This window comes from Mercenaria mercenaria, chromosome 14 (assembly GCF_021730395.1).
Source record: "Mercenaria mercenaria strain notata chromosome 14, MADL_Memer_1, whole genome shotgun sequence".
Taxonomy (NCBI): Eukaryota; Metazoa; Mollusca; class Bivalvia; order Venerida; family Veneridae; genus Mercenaria; species Mercenaria mercenaria.
In genome coordinates this window covers 43,386,862-43,400,528 of record NC_069374.1, presented here as the reverse complement: position 1 = coordinate 43,400,528, position 13,667 = coordinate 43,386,862, and the positions used below count along the sequence as shown (strand labels likewise).

Genomic DNA, 13,667 nt, shown 5'->3' with positions numbered 1-13,667 from the left:
ATGATGCAATAAAAGTGATAATTCTACTTTGCAAGTTACTATATTAAGGAAATTAAAAACGTGATTAAGAGATCTGTATTCTACATACATTCAGAATCTCGTATATCATTTGATGTAACACAATTTTATATTTTGCATTTTACTCAAAGAGCATGCAATTAAAAGTGTTGAATGGATACAGTATCTTAACCAATTTTTAGCTCACCTGAGCACGTACTGCTTAAAGTGAGGTATTGTGACCGGTCAGTTGTCCAGCATTGTGGGTTGTCCAAATGTTTTAGTTTGAAAGTTGGTCAGAATGTTTCTCTTGATGACCTCTAGGTTAAGTTTGAATATGGGTCATGTGAGGTCAAAGTCTAGGTCACATGGTCAAATCAAAGGAAAAGCTTGTTAATTAGGCCACATTTATGACCCTATCTTCGTGAAACTTGGTCAGATGTTTGTCAAGTTAGAATATTGGTCATCTGGGGTCCAAAACTGTGTCATCCGATCAAAAACTGAAGAAAAGTCTTGTGTATGCAATAGGGGATGGCTGCATTTTTGCACTGGATCTTCATGAAATTTAGTCAGAATGTTTGTTTTGATGACCTCTAAGTCAAATATTAATATAGGTAATCTTGGGTCAAAACCTTGGTCACCCGGTCAAATCAAAGAAAAACAAGGGCCGCCTTTTTCACTGGATCTTGATGAATCACAAAGTCTTAGATGATTTTGAATCTGGGTCAATAAATAGTTCATCTGGGCAAATCAAAGGTTTACTCTCTACAGGCCACTTTTTGCTCCAATCTCACGAAACAGGCAGAATGTTCATCTCTATAAAATTTTAGACTAGGTGTCATTTGGTCAAGTCAAAGAAAATGCTTCTTTACAATCAAGAAGCCACTTTGATGGTCCAATCTTAATGCAAATCATTCAAAATTTTGTCTTCATGAAATCTCAGACAGGTTAAAAATGGATCAGGTTGGGGCAAAAACTAAGTCACTTGGCCAAATCAAAGAACAATCTTGTTGACACTCTAGAGGACACGTAATTGCTCAAATCTTTATGAAACTTGGTCAGAATATTATCTTCTTGCATGCTCGGATGAGTTTGAATCTGTGTTATATGGTATCAAAACTGGGTCACTAGGTCAAACATGTTTACACTGTTATGGTAGGTTACTCAGCTGAGCAACCAAGGGTCATCTTGGCTCCCTTGTTGAACAACGTATCATTGTCATTTGAAACATTTATCCATAGCACTGTACAAACAACTGTTCGGAAACGTTTTATATTTATTACAAATCTTTCAAACTAACAAAACATGTTTACAATGTTTTCAGACCACCAGTTGCAATCCAGAACCTAGATTTCAGCACCACTAAGTAGTAAATTCATGGACCGTTAGTTTTACGTCCAGGATCCCTCTTCAACTGAAAATTTATCAGACAATGATTGTACAGTTATATCTGGATCTCAAGACATTTATGTAACAGTAACTTAGTCTTTACAATCAACCAATTCTACTAGACTTAAGTAGACAAAGACTGATGAAAGTACTAAGGCGGATCCCAGTTTAACTGAGAAGTAACTAAGCTTGCAGACCAGCAGTTGTGCATAACTATTTGCTAGCATACCAGCTCCTATGAAATTGTATGTAATGTTTAAAAGATAGCTTTTCGATACAACAATATGAATCTGAATTAGAATAATGGCCCTCGCAGTGCAATTCTATTTAAACAAAGAAGTTGAGATTTTAAAACCAGTAAATATAGAATCACCTGTAATGATTAGCGACTTCTTTAATTCTTTTGATTATGTGGATGTTTATGTTTTGAAATTTGAGAACCTAAGTTGGAAACTTTAGATATTGTTGTTTGTTTTAGCTCACATCAGTACAAAGAGGGCAATATGAACTCATAACAGCTTGTCTAATCATACATAACACATAATGAATGTACAAATTATATATGTCATATCATGTGTGTCTTTCGCTCTGTCAGTTCATATACTGCCATTTGTTTATTCACGACTTTGAATACTCAGGGAAATCAGATTCATTATGTTTTACATAACATGCCTTTCTTATAGACAATACATTTTTAGCTTGACTATTCGTTGTATGTAAGCTAGTATCTCAGAAACCACTTGTGGGAATGAATTGAAACTTCACACATTTGTTTACTGTGATAAACTGACTTACATTGCACAGGTGAATAACTCTATTGTGCTTTTTTACAAAATTATGCCCCTTTTTTACTTAGAAATTTTTTGTTAAGGTTTTGTTTGTAAGCTGGTATCTCAGTTACCACTTGTTGGAATGGATTGAAAGTTCACACACTTATTTACTGTGATAAACTGACTTATATTGCTCAGGTTCCATAACTCTATTTTGCCTTTTTACAAAATTATGCCCCTTTTTCGACTTTTTTCATTCAATTTGGCAAGGCTGTTGAATAGTCGAGCGTTGCTGTCCTCCAACAGCTCTTGTTAATTGATATGTAAGTATACTGTCTGTAATTTTGTAGCAGTTTCATCCTCACTTAATTGATGCTAAGCATTTTGTTACATCAATCCGAGAATACACATCTCATGTCATATTATCATATACTAGTACCTGTTTGAATTGATAGCACAGCTTTAGGCTTGGAGAAAAAAATGAGCTTACAGAAGTGTAAATATGTTCCTCTTCTAGCCTGTTATTTATTTTTTAGTTCTTGTTTGTATACTAAGATTTGAAGTGTTTTCCATATAGTATTGTACATAAACATGCATTGTTTAAGTTGAATTACATGTAAATAGGTTGTCTATACATGTATATATCTTGTGTTTGGTTTTATTGGAAGGAAATACAGATTGTTGTGTTATTATATAGCAGACCACATTGTAAATGAGATACTTGTATACTTACCTTATCAATATAATTTTTGAAAAAAAAAAACAAATATTACACAGGAGCATTTTAACATTGTGTCGGTGGTAAATTTTGTGCAAATCTGTGTCACCCTTCAGATCTGTTAACAAGGGACATAAATACAAAACACGCTTTTTTGTCTTTCAAATGAAATAAAGATATTCTGGTTAGAAAAGCTTTACAAATTTCCTTTGACCTCCACATCCTAGAAATGTTTAATGGTTTTATATTGCTTTTAAATGAGTATAGTTATTAATGATGGTTTTAAAATGTAAAAGTTTTAAAATGCATTCATCTTATGAACGGGGTAAACAATGAGTAAAAAATAAGGAAAATCAATGGTAATCATTTGGAATGCAGAAGTAAAAATTAGGCGAAAACAAGAAATTATAAAGAATTTGCAAATTAATGTCTTTTTTAGATAAAACCGGATCTGCTTTGATGCATTCTATGCCTCCAAAGTGTCTTTTTGACAGATTGTAATATTTCATTTTGGTTTCCATAATGGCTTTTAAACCGAGATGTGTTTTTAAATACATATTCTGCTGATGCTATGATACACTCTTATAGTTTTCCATTATACTGCCTTTCAGCAATTTATATCGGTGTAAAGTTATATTGCATTGTCTATTGCACAGACTATAGTATACAACATTGACTTCCCCTGTCAGCTGTTCTGATTATGATTTTATTTATAGATTTTAACATCCCTCAAGAACAATACTCTTCTAAATTTTGATGTTGGAAATTATTTGATTGCCTTCATATATGCATTTTTATTAGCTCACCTGAGCACTAAGTGCTCAAAGGTGAGCTTTTATGATCGCCCTGTGTCTGTCGTCGTCCGTCGTCAGTCATCCGTCGTCAACAATTTGACTGTTAACACTCTAGAGGTCACAATTTTTGTTCAAACTTAATGAAACTTGGTCAGAATGTTACCCGTAATAAAATCTTGGACATGTTTGATATTGGGTTATCTGGGGTTAAAAACTAGGTCACAAGGTCAAATCAAAGGGAAAGCTTGTTAACACTCTAGAGGTCAAATTTTTGGCCCAATCGTAATGAAACTTGGTCAGAATATTACCCTCGATAAAATCTTAGGTAAGTTTGATATTGGGTCATCTGGGTTCAAAAACCAGGTCACCAGGTCAGATCGAAGGAAAGCTTGTTAACACTCGAGAGGTCACAATTTTGGCCTAATCTTAATGAAACTTGGTCAGAATGTTACCCTTAATAAAGTCTTGGACAGGTTCGCTATTGGGTCATCCGGGGTCTAAAACTAGGTCACCAGGTCAAGTCAAAGGAAAAGCTTGTTAACACTGTAGAGGCCAGATTTATGACTGTATATTCATGAAACTTGGTTTGAATGCTAATTTTGATGATTTCAAGGTCCAGTTTGAATCTGGGTCATATAAGATCAAAAACTGGGTCACCAGGTCAAATCAAAGGAAAAGCTAGTTTACACTGTAGAGGCCACATTTATGACCAAATCTTAATGAAACTTGGTCAGAATGTTAATCTTGATGATTTATATGTCATGTTCAAATCCGGGTCAGGTGGAGTTAAAAACTAGGTCACTAGATCAATTCAAAGGAAAACCTTGTTAACTCTCTAGAGGCCACATTTATGACTGTAACTTCATGAAACTTAGAGAGAATGTTAATCTTGGTTATCTTTAGGTCAAGTTTGAATCTGGGTCATGTCGGGTCAAATACTAGGTCACCAAGTCAAATCAAAGGAAAAGCTTGTTAACACGCTAGAGGCCACATTTATGACTTTATCTTCATGAAACTTAGCCAGAATGTTAATATTTGTGGTCTGTAGGTCAGGTTCGAATCTGGGTCATGTCGGGTTAAAAACTAGGTCACCGAGTCAAATCAAAGAAAAATCTTATCACTCTAGGGGTCACAATTTTGGCCCAACCTTAATGAAACTTGGTCAGAATGTTACCCTTAATAAAGTCTTGGACAGGTTTGCTATTGGGTCATTCGGGTTCTAAAACTAGGTCACAAGGTCAAGTCAAAGGAAAAGCTTGTTAACACTGTAGAGGCCAGATTTATGACTGTATCTTCACGAGACTTGGTTTGAATGCTAATCTTGATGATCTCGAGGTCCAGTTTGAATCTGGGTCATGTAGGATCAAAAACTAAATCACCAGGTCAAATCAAAGGAAAAGCTAGTTTACACTGTAAAGGCCACATTTATGACCAAATCTTAATGAAACTTGGTCAGAATGTTAATTTTGATGGTTTATAGGTCATGTTTAAATCTAGGTGAGGTGGGGTTAAAAACTAGATCACTAGATCAGTTCAAAGGAAAAGCTTGTTAACTCTCTAGATGCCACATTTATGAGCATATCTTAATGAAACTTGGTCAGAATGTTAATCTTGATGATCTTTAGGTCAATAGGTCAGGTGAGCGATACAGAGCCTTCATGGCCATCTTGTTTGTAATGTTAACAATTTGGACCTTGTATTTTCCAGCTACATTTGTAGTTTACTTGTACATAGTTTGTATATAACATGTTCATTCATGTCAAAATGCATAGTAAGTTGTAAGTGCTCTCAATAACATATGGGACCTGGCAGAAGAGTGATTAAGGAGGCCGACTTCGAGTCATGTACTTGCTCCTTTCTACTAATGGTTTGAAATGGGTCAGTGGTTCTACCTATATACCAGCCAATGCCTAAAAATGACGGGAGTACACTTGGGCCCCACCATATCAAAAGCAGAGAAGTTGTTATATGACATGATTGTGTTGACTGGCTGTTAAACATAATAAAATGATAACACATACTCTCCATTTATCGATGATGTCCTCTGCAAAGTAAACTATTTCAAAGGAGTTTGGATTTGTATATTTGTCAAACTTGTAAATATGTAAATAAACATCACATGTATTTGCTGAGGTTGTGAATATGAATAGGCAGCAGTGTTTAGGGTTTAGTTATCAGTGTGTAATTTATGTACATATTATTGTTTATTTACCACTGATGTAACAGACTCTGTGTTACAGTTCAGTCTTTAGAATAGTGTGGTAAAATAGGTTAAAATAATTTAGTTACAGTCTGTTCTATATATATATTTCTGTTTGTACATACATGTAATTTTATTCAGTTAAGCTTTAATGTAAAATGTGTATATTATTTTTGTCTTCATTCAAACAATGATTATGTTTGAAATGTAATGTGGAATTTGTTAAATGAACTCAGTATACGCTATTTAGTCCAAGAGCATGAGAAGGGAAATAACTGCTGGAGTAGAATGTGACCTGTTCTAAATATCGGACAATTGATGTATTGCCACTGTTACCACCAGGTAACGATTATTCCATAGAAAAAATTGCTATTAAAGTCATATATTTTCTGTCCAGTAAGGTAAATTACAAGCAAAACAACCTTTACACAGCATGAGCTTCTCTAAATCTTTTTATCAAAATCATGTTAGCCATATAAATGAAGTTTGCTCGTGAGACATTTTTACTGTATACTTGTTGATAAATTTGCTAGAAAATTACTTTGTTTGACAATTTCGATAATGGTGCTTCAGGTTTGGATTTCTATAGCATAAAGTAAACGGTCAAACCTGTATATAAAGGTCTTCCTTGCAAACGTCAAACAATGGCCATTGTGTTGGAGTGGCATTTATTCATAGGTTAAAATAAAGTAGAAATATTAAATTTTGAAATGAAATTTACAGAACCTTTTATAGTCAGTTGAGCTCAGCTCATGGGGATCATTGGCAAATATTTTACTGTACATAGTTATTTCATTTAAGATAAACTATTCATATTTTTAGCTCACCTGTCACAAAGTGACAAGGTGAGCTATTGTGACCGCTTGATGTCCGTCGTGTGTCGTGCGTCGTCCGTCAACAATTTCTAAAAATATCTTCTTCTTGAAAACCACTGGGCAGAATTACACCAAACTTCACAGGAATGATCCTTGGGTGGCCCCCTTTCAAAATTATTCAAAGAATTGAATTTCATGCAGAACTCTGGTTGCCATGGCAACCGAAAGGAAAAACTTTAAAAATCTTCTTCTCAAAAACCAGAAGACCTAGAGCTTGGATATTTAGTGTGAAGCATTGCCTAGTGGACCTCTACCAAATTTGTTCAAGTCATGACCCCGGGGTCAAAATTGACCCCGCCCCAGGGGTCACTTGATTTTACATAGGAAAATCTTGAAAAATCTTCTCCTCAAAAACCAGAAGCCCTAGAGCTTAGATATTTGGTGTGAAGCATTGCCTAGTGAACCTGTACCAAGTCTGTTTAAATCATGACCCCAGGGTCAAAATTGACCCCGCCCCAGGGGTCACTTGATTTTACATAGGAAAATCTTCAAAATTTTTCTAAAAATAAACCAGAAGGCCTAGAGCTTAGATATGTCAAATGTAGCATTGCCTAGTGGACATCTACAACATTTGTTCAAATCATGACCCGCGGGGTCAAAATTGACCCCGCCCCAGGGGTCACTTGATTTTACATAGGAAAATCTTAAAAAATCTTCTTCTCAAAACAAGAAGCCCTAGATCTTAGATATTTGACATGTAGCATTGCCTAGTGGACATCTACTAAAGTTGTTCAAATCATGACCCCAGGGTCAAAATTGACCCCGCCCCAGGGGTCACTTGATTTTACGTAGGAAAATCTTCAAAATTTTTCTAAAAATAAACCAGAAAGCCTAGAGCTTAGATATTTCACATGTAGCATTGCCTGGTGGACCTCTACAACATTTGTTCAAATCATGACCCCCGGGGTCAAAATTGACCCCTCCCGAGGGGTCACCTGATTTTACATAGGAAAATCTTCAAAAAATTTCTAAAAATAAACCGGAAGGCCTAGAGCTTAGATATTTGACATGTAGCATTGCCTAGTGGACCTCTACAAAATTTGTTCAAATCATGACCCCCGGTGTCAAAATTGACCCAACCCAAGGGGCCACTTGATTTTACATAGGAAAATCTTCAAAAATTTTCTAAAAATAAACCAGAAGGCCTAGAGCTTAGATATTTGACATGTAGCATTGCGTAGTGGACCTCTACAAAATTTATTCAAATCATGACCCCGCCCCAGGGGTCACTTGATTTTACATAGGAAAATCTTCAAAAAATTTCTAAAAATAAACTAGAAGGCCTAGATCTTAGATATTTGACATGTGGCATTGCCTAGTAGACTTCTAACCAAATTTATTCAGATCATGACCCCCGGGTTCAAATTGACCCCACCCCATGGGGTTACATGATTGTAGATAGAAAAATCTTCCAAATTTTCTAAAAATAAACCAGAAGGCCTAGATCTTAGATATTTGACATGTAGCATTGCCTTTTGGACCTCTACAAAATTTGTTCAAATCTTGTTAAAATGTATATGCCTATATGCTCTATGTCAAAACTTGCTCATATCATTTTGAGCAATGGTACTCAGGTGAGCGATACAGGGCCATCATGGCCCTCTTGTTAATAAATTCTTCACATATTTCAACCATATGTTGTTTCCCATCTTATCAGAAAGAAACTATATCCATGCAATCTGTTGAAGACCTTTAAAGTTTTACGTAAAATCTGCAAACAAAATTGGAAGTTTTCCTGTTTAAGCGCCTGTAATTGTCTTTGACGTGTTTTATTAAGGACTGAGGTATTTTTTTTAAAATGATAACAGTGTGGTAGCTGTTGAACATAATATATAATTTAATATAATGACCATGTTTGTGTCAATACATATAAATACATGGATATCACTACAGAGGTATTGTAGGAGAGAAAGCTTTTATTTATTTTTAGGCAAAAACATCGAAACCAGTCCTTCAAAAGATAATAGGTAAGGGTAGATTTCTCGGAAGCACAAAGCATCGCAAGTACAACTGCAGTCTTTCAAGTTTCACTAAAACTTTTTAGTTCCACTTTTCGAAGAATAGGGGGGCTATACTACTCGCCCCGGCGTCGGCGTGACCCTTCTTGGTTAAAATTTTTCGGCAACCTTTGTTTTTCTGTCATATCTTTGTTACTATTGCTTATATCTTACTGTAACTTCACATAAACATTGTCCAGTATACAATCAAAGTATGTGTAGGGGCTGAGCCCATTATACCCAAGGTCAAGGTCACCAATGTGTTATACTTAGGTTATTTTGAAGGTTAAAGTTTTTCGGCAACCTTTGTTTTTCTGTCATATCTTTGTTACTATTGCTTATATCTTACTGTAACTTCACATAAACATTGTCCAGTACCCAAAGTATGTGTAGGGGCTGAGCCCATTATACCCAAGGTCAAGGTCACCAAGGTGTTACACTTAGGTTATTTTTAAGGTTAAAGTTTTTTGGCAACCTTTGTTTTTATGCCCCCGAAGGGAGGCATATAGTTTTTGAACCGTCGGTCTGTCGGTCTGTCAGTCTGTCGGTCTGTCCGCATTTTTCGTGTCCGGTCCATATCTTTGTCATCAATGGATGGATTTTCAAATAACTTGGCATGAATGTGTACCACAGTAAGACGACGTGTCGCGCGCAAGACCCAGGTCCGTAGCTCAAAGGTCAAGGTCACACTTAGACATTAAAGGTTATTGCATTGATGGGCGTGTCCGGTCCATATCTTTGTCATCGATGGATGGATTTTCAAATAACTTGGCATGAATGTGTACCACAGTAAGACGATGTGTCGCGCGCAAGACCCAGGTCCGTACCTCAAAGGTCAAGGTCACACTTAGACATTAAGGGATAGTGCATTGATGGGCGTGTCCGGTCCATATCTTTGTCATCGATGGATGGATTTTCAAATAACTTGGCATGAATATGTACCACAGTAAGACGAGGTGTCGCGCGCAAGACCCAGGTCCGTATCTCAAAGGTCAAGGTCACACTTAGACATTAAGGGATAGTGCATTGATGGGCGTGTCCGGTCCATATCTTTGTCATCGATGGATGGATTTTCAAATAACTTGGCATGAATGTGTTCCACAGTAAGACGACGTGTCATGCGCAAGACCCAGGTCCGTAGCTCAAAGGTCAAGGTCACACTTAGATGTTAAAGGTCTTTTTTCATGATAGTGCATTGATGGGCGTGTCCGGTCCATATCTTTGTCATTCATACATGGATTTTAAAATAACTACGCATAAATGTGTGACACAGTAAGACGACGTGTCGCGCGCAGGACCCAGCTCCGTAGGTCAAAGGTCCTAAACTCGAACATCGGCCATAACTATTCATTTAAAGTGCCATCGGGGGCATGTGTCATCCTATGGAGACAGCTCTTGTTCTGTCATATCTTTGTTACTATTGCTTATATCATACTGTAAGTTCAAATAAACATTGTCCAGCAAACAAACGAAGTATGTGTAGGCGCTGGGCCCATTATTCCCAAGGTTAAGGTCACCAAGGAGTTCTACTTAGAATTATTTTCATGTTAATTTTTTTTCGAAAGCTTCGTTTATAGACATATCTTTGGTACTTTAAAAGATAATGACTTTAAATTAAAAGTATATATCATCTGCATGTGTGGCTACATACGCCATAACTCTAATTGTGTTTTTGACAGAATTATGCCCCTTTTGTACTTAAACTTTTTTTTGCAATCTTCCCTTTCTGGATACTACTTTAATGCAATATAAGATAAAGACTTGAAACTTAAAATGTGTCTTTATCATCATCATCTGCATGTGTGGTAACAATCACCATAACTCTGATTTATATTTTTGACCAAATTATGCCCCTTTTATACTTAATTTTTTTACAAACTTCGTTTTCTGGACATAAATTTGGTACTATATAAGATAATGACTTGAAACTCAAAATATATCTTTACCATCATCATCTGCATGTATTGTAACAATCCTAATAGCTCAAATTTGTGTATTTGATGGAATTATGCCACTTGGTTTATCTTCCTTTTAAAGTAGAGGTCTCTTATTCAGACATATATTCATTTTACTGTCAAGTCCCAGAATAGTGGAGCGCGCTGTCTTACGGCCAGCTCTTCTTTATTATTATAATGAAAGGCTATTTTAGGATATGGAGCATCTGAACGTCATTACTTTAATTTTATTGTTTCTTTTATATATTATTAATCAGGCCATTTTAGTAAAGGTACAATAGTACTAAATAGGTAATCCAGTCGCACTTCTCTTCTTAGAGAAAGATACAGTCATTGGATATCTTTAATGTCTCATGAACCGTGTTTTTATGAGCCAGTAAAAATGATTTTGCCTGTACAACATTTTAGTTTAATTTTTCATGACTTTTTTTCATTAACCAGGAACGATGACTTTGCCTATACTCCGTTTTAATGATTCTTGAATCGTATTTCATGAGCCAGGAACCATGTCTTTGTCTCTACATCTTTAGTTTAATGTTTCGTGAACCGTGTTTTTATGAGAAAGAAACCATGATTTTACCTGTAAATCTGAAGTATAATATGCCATGAACTGTATTTTTATGAGCCAAGAACCATACTTTTGACTATACATCTTCAGTTAAGTGTTTCATGAACCATGATTTCATGGACCATGTTTTGCCTGTTTTGTGATTATTATAATTGAGCCGTGCCATGGGAAAACCAACATAGTGGCTTTGCGACCAGCATGCATCCAGACCAGCCTGCGCATCCGCGCAGTCTGGTCAGGATCCATGCTGTTCGCTTTCAAAGCCTATTGCAATTAGAGAAACTGTTAGCGAACAGCATGGATCCTGACCAGACTGCGCGGATGCGCAGGCTGGTCTGGATGCATGCTGGTCGCAAACCTACTATGTTGGTTTTCCCATGGCGCAGCTCATATGTTTATGTTTATCTTGCTATCAAATGTTATGATATTTTCAATGTATTAGCTTACCAAAATATGTGGAAAACATATTTTACCAATTATAAACTTTAATGTAAAATGCTGTTCTATTGAGAATGTGTTGAATTAAAAAGTAACAATGAAAAATATATTTGATATTATTGTTTATTATTCCAGTTTTTAAGAATTGTTCATTTCGTACGGAAATGTTTTACTTCCATTTGTGCCAGTCCCATTCTTAAAGTGAGAAACTGTGATACGAGTGAAGACCTTGCTTTACCTACCTTTCTTTCATGTATTGCACACTTAAGAAGCGGTGCTTTATTCCGTCACTTCATACTCAAGTAGAGGTTGAGTTGGTTATGGAATGCAAGTAATGTCAATCATAGTTAAATATACAGTATTTTGAACATAGATTTAAGTTCAGAACAAATCTTCAATTTATAAGCTTGGGTGAGAGCTGGCCTACTCGATTCGGCGTCGGCGTACATTCTCGTCTGCCAAGCAGTCTTTCCTGGGAATAATCAGTACAAGCCTACTTGTTAAGTGGTTGACATGCAACAACATCTCAGAAATGTTCCTTGCCTTGACCTGGGCTCGAAGCCTGTTACCATTAAACCACTAATATAAAACAAGACACTGCCTCTAATAGGAATCAATTAGCCTGTCATTCAAACGCCTTGAAATTGAAAATGCATCAACATTTTTATGCCCCCAGCATCTACTGATGCGGGAGGCATATAGTGATTGTCCTGTCCGTCCGTTCGTCCGTACGAGGTTAACGAAATGGGACCGTTCCGTCTAGCATCAATATCCCATACTAGAATGACTTGATACTAATGCAAATGTAACCTATGACTATTCCTCATCTTCAGACATCACCTAACCTCAGTTTGGCCTTGACCTTGACCTCATTTTGGGCTTAGGTTGCTTTATATGGGCCATCTCTTGATTAACCAAATGGGATCGTTTCGTCTAGCATCAATACCCCTTTACAAGAATGAATTGATACTAATACAGATGTAAGCTGTGACCATTTCTCTTCTTCAAACATCACCTGACCTCAGTTTGACCTTGACCTTGACCTTGACCTCGTTTTGGACTTAGGTGCAAAATCTATCAACAAGGATGCCACTGGGGGGGATCAAGCGTTTATTGAACGCAGGTCCTTGTTTTTCATGTTACCAATGATGAAAGGGCTGTGTGAGAGAAAATTTAGTTTTATTTCATAAGCTCTGTGCTTCCTCCAACCATTGTGAAACCCATCAGTAGTTTCAAAGTTATGGGATGGACAAGACTGAGAAAAGATTAGTACTAACAAGGGTGGTAATTAAAAAAGGTGTCCCTCAACAAATTCAGTTTGGACAGTCTGACCTTGAATGTGTCATAATGTCGACGTTTTAAACATGTTTCATATTCTACAAAATATAGACCATTCCAAATGCTCTTAGGAAATCGTTCCCATCTGAGTTTGAAAACTTTAATTTGATAGAAGATTTTACTAAAACTTCAAGATTAAATTACTGTTGAGACAGCCCATCAATATTGAGAAGTCGTTCAAAACAAAGAAGTATGAAATACATTTATTTTTATAGTTCTTTGTTCAAAAACAGTCATTTACTTAACATTTAAATTTAAATGTGCAGTTTCCCGCTTATTTCAACAGGGAGAGCGCAGATCGTGGGTTCAGTTATCCGGCGAGGGGTATGTTCTCCGTGACCATTTGATCAAATACGTTGTTTCTGAAGTCAATCGTTCTCAACCTCTGATTCATAAGGGGAAGTTGGCAGTTACTTGCGGAGAACAAGTTTATACTGGTATAGAATCCAGGAACAGTGATTATTTAAACTGCTCACCGTTACATATTGTATAAGTGGTTAAGTTAGCGAGGTGGAAATATTGGCGAATTTCGCGAATGGACACAATTCGCTAATATTTTCTCCACCGTAAATATCAGCCAACCCATCATAAAAATGTGCCATAACACCGGTTCAATAATAAATATTAG

At 36.3% G+C, this 13,667-nt stretch overlaps 1 long non-coding RNA gene across 2 annotated transcripts in view; it reads left to right on the top strand.

The window, feature by feature from the left end:
• LOC123527351 (uncharacterized) overlaps positions 1 to 11,804 on the top strand; it is a 36,737-nt gene extending 24,933 nt beyond the window's left edge. For both annotated transcript variants that reach the window (XR_008367069.1, XR_008367068.1), the window contains exon 3: positions 1,322 to 11,804. This is a non-coding gene — a long non-coding RNA (uncharacterized LOC123527351). The remainder of the gene's footprint in view (positions 1 to 1,321) is intronic.
• The last annotated feature ends 1,863 nt before the right edge of the window (positions 11,805 to 13,667 follow it).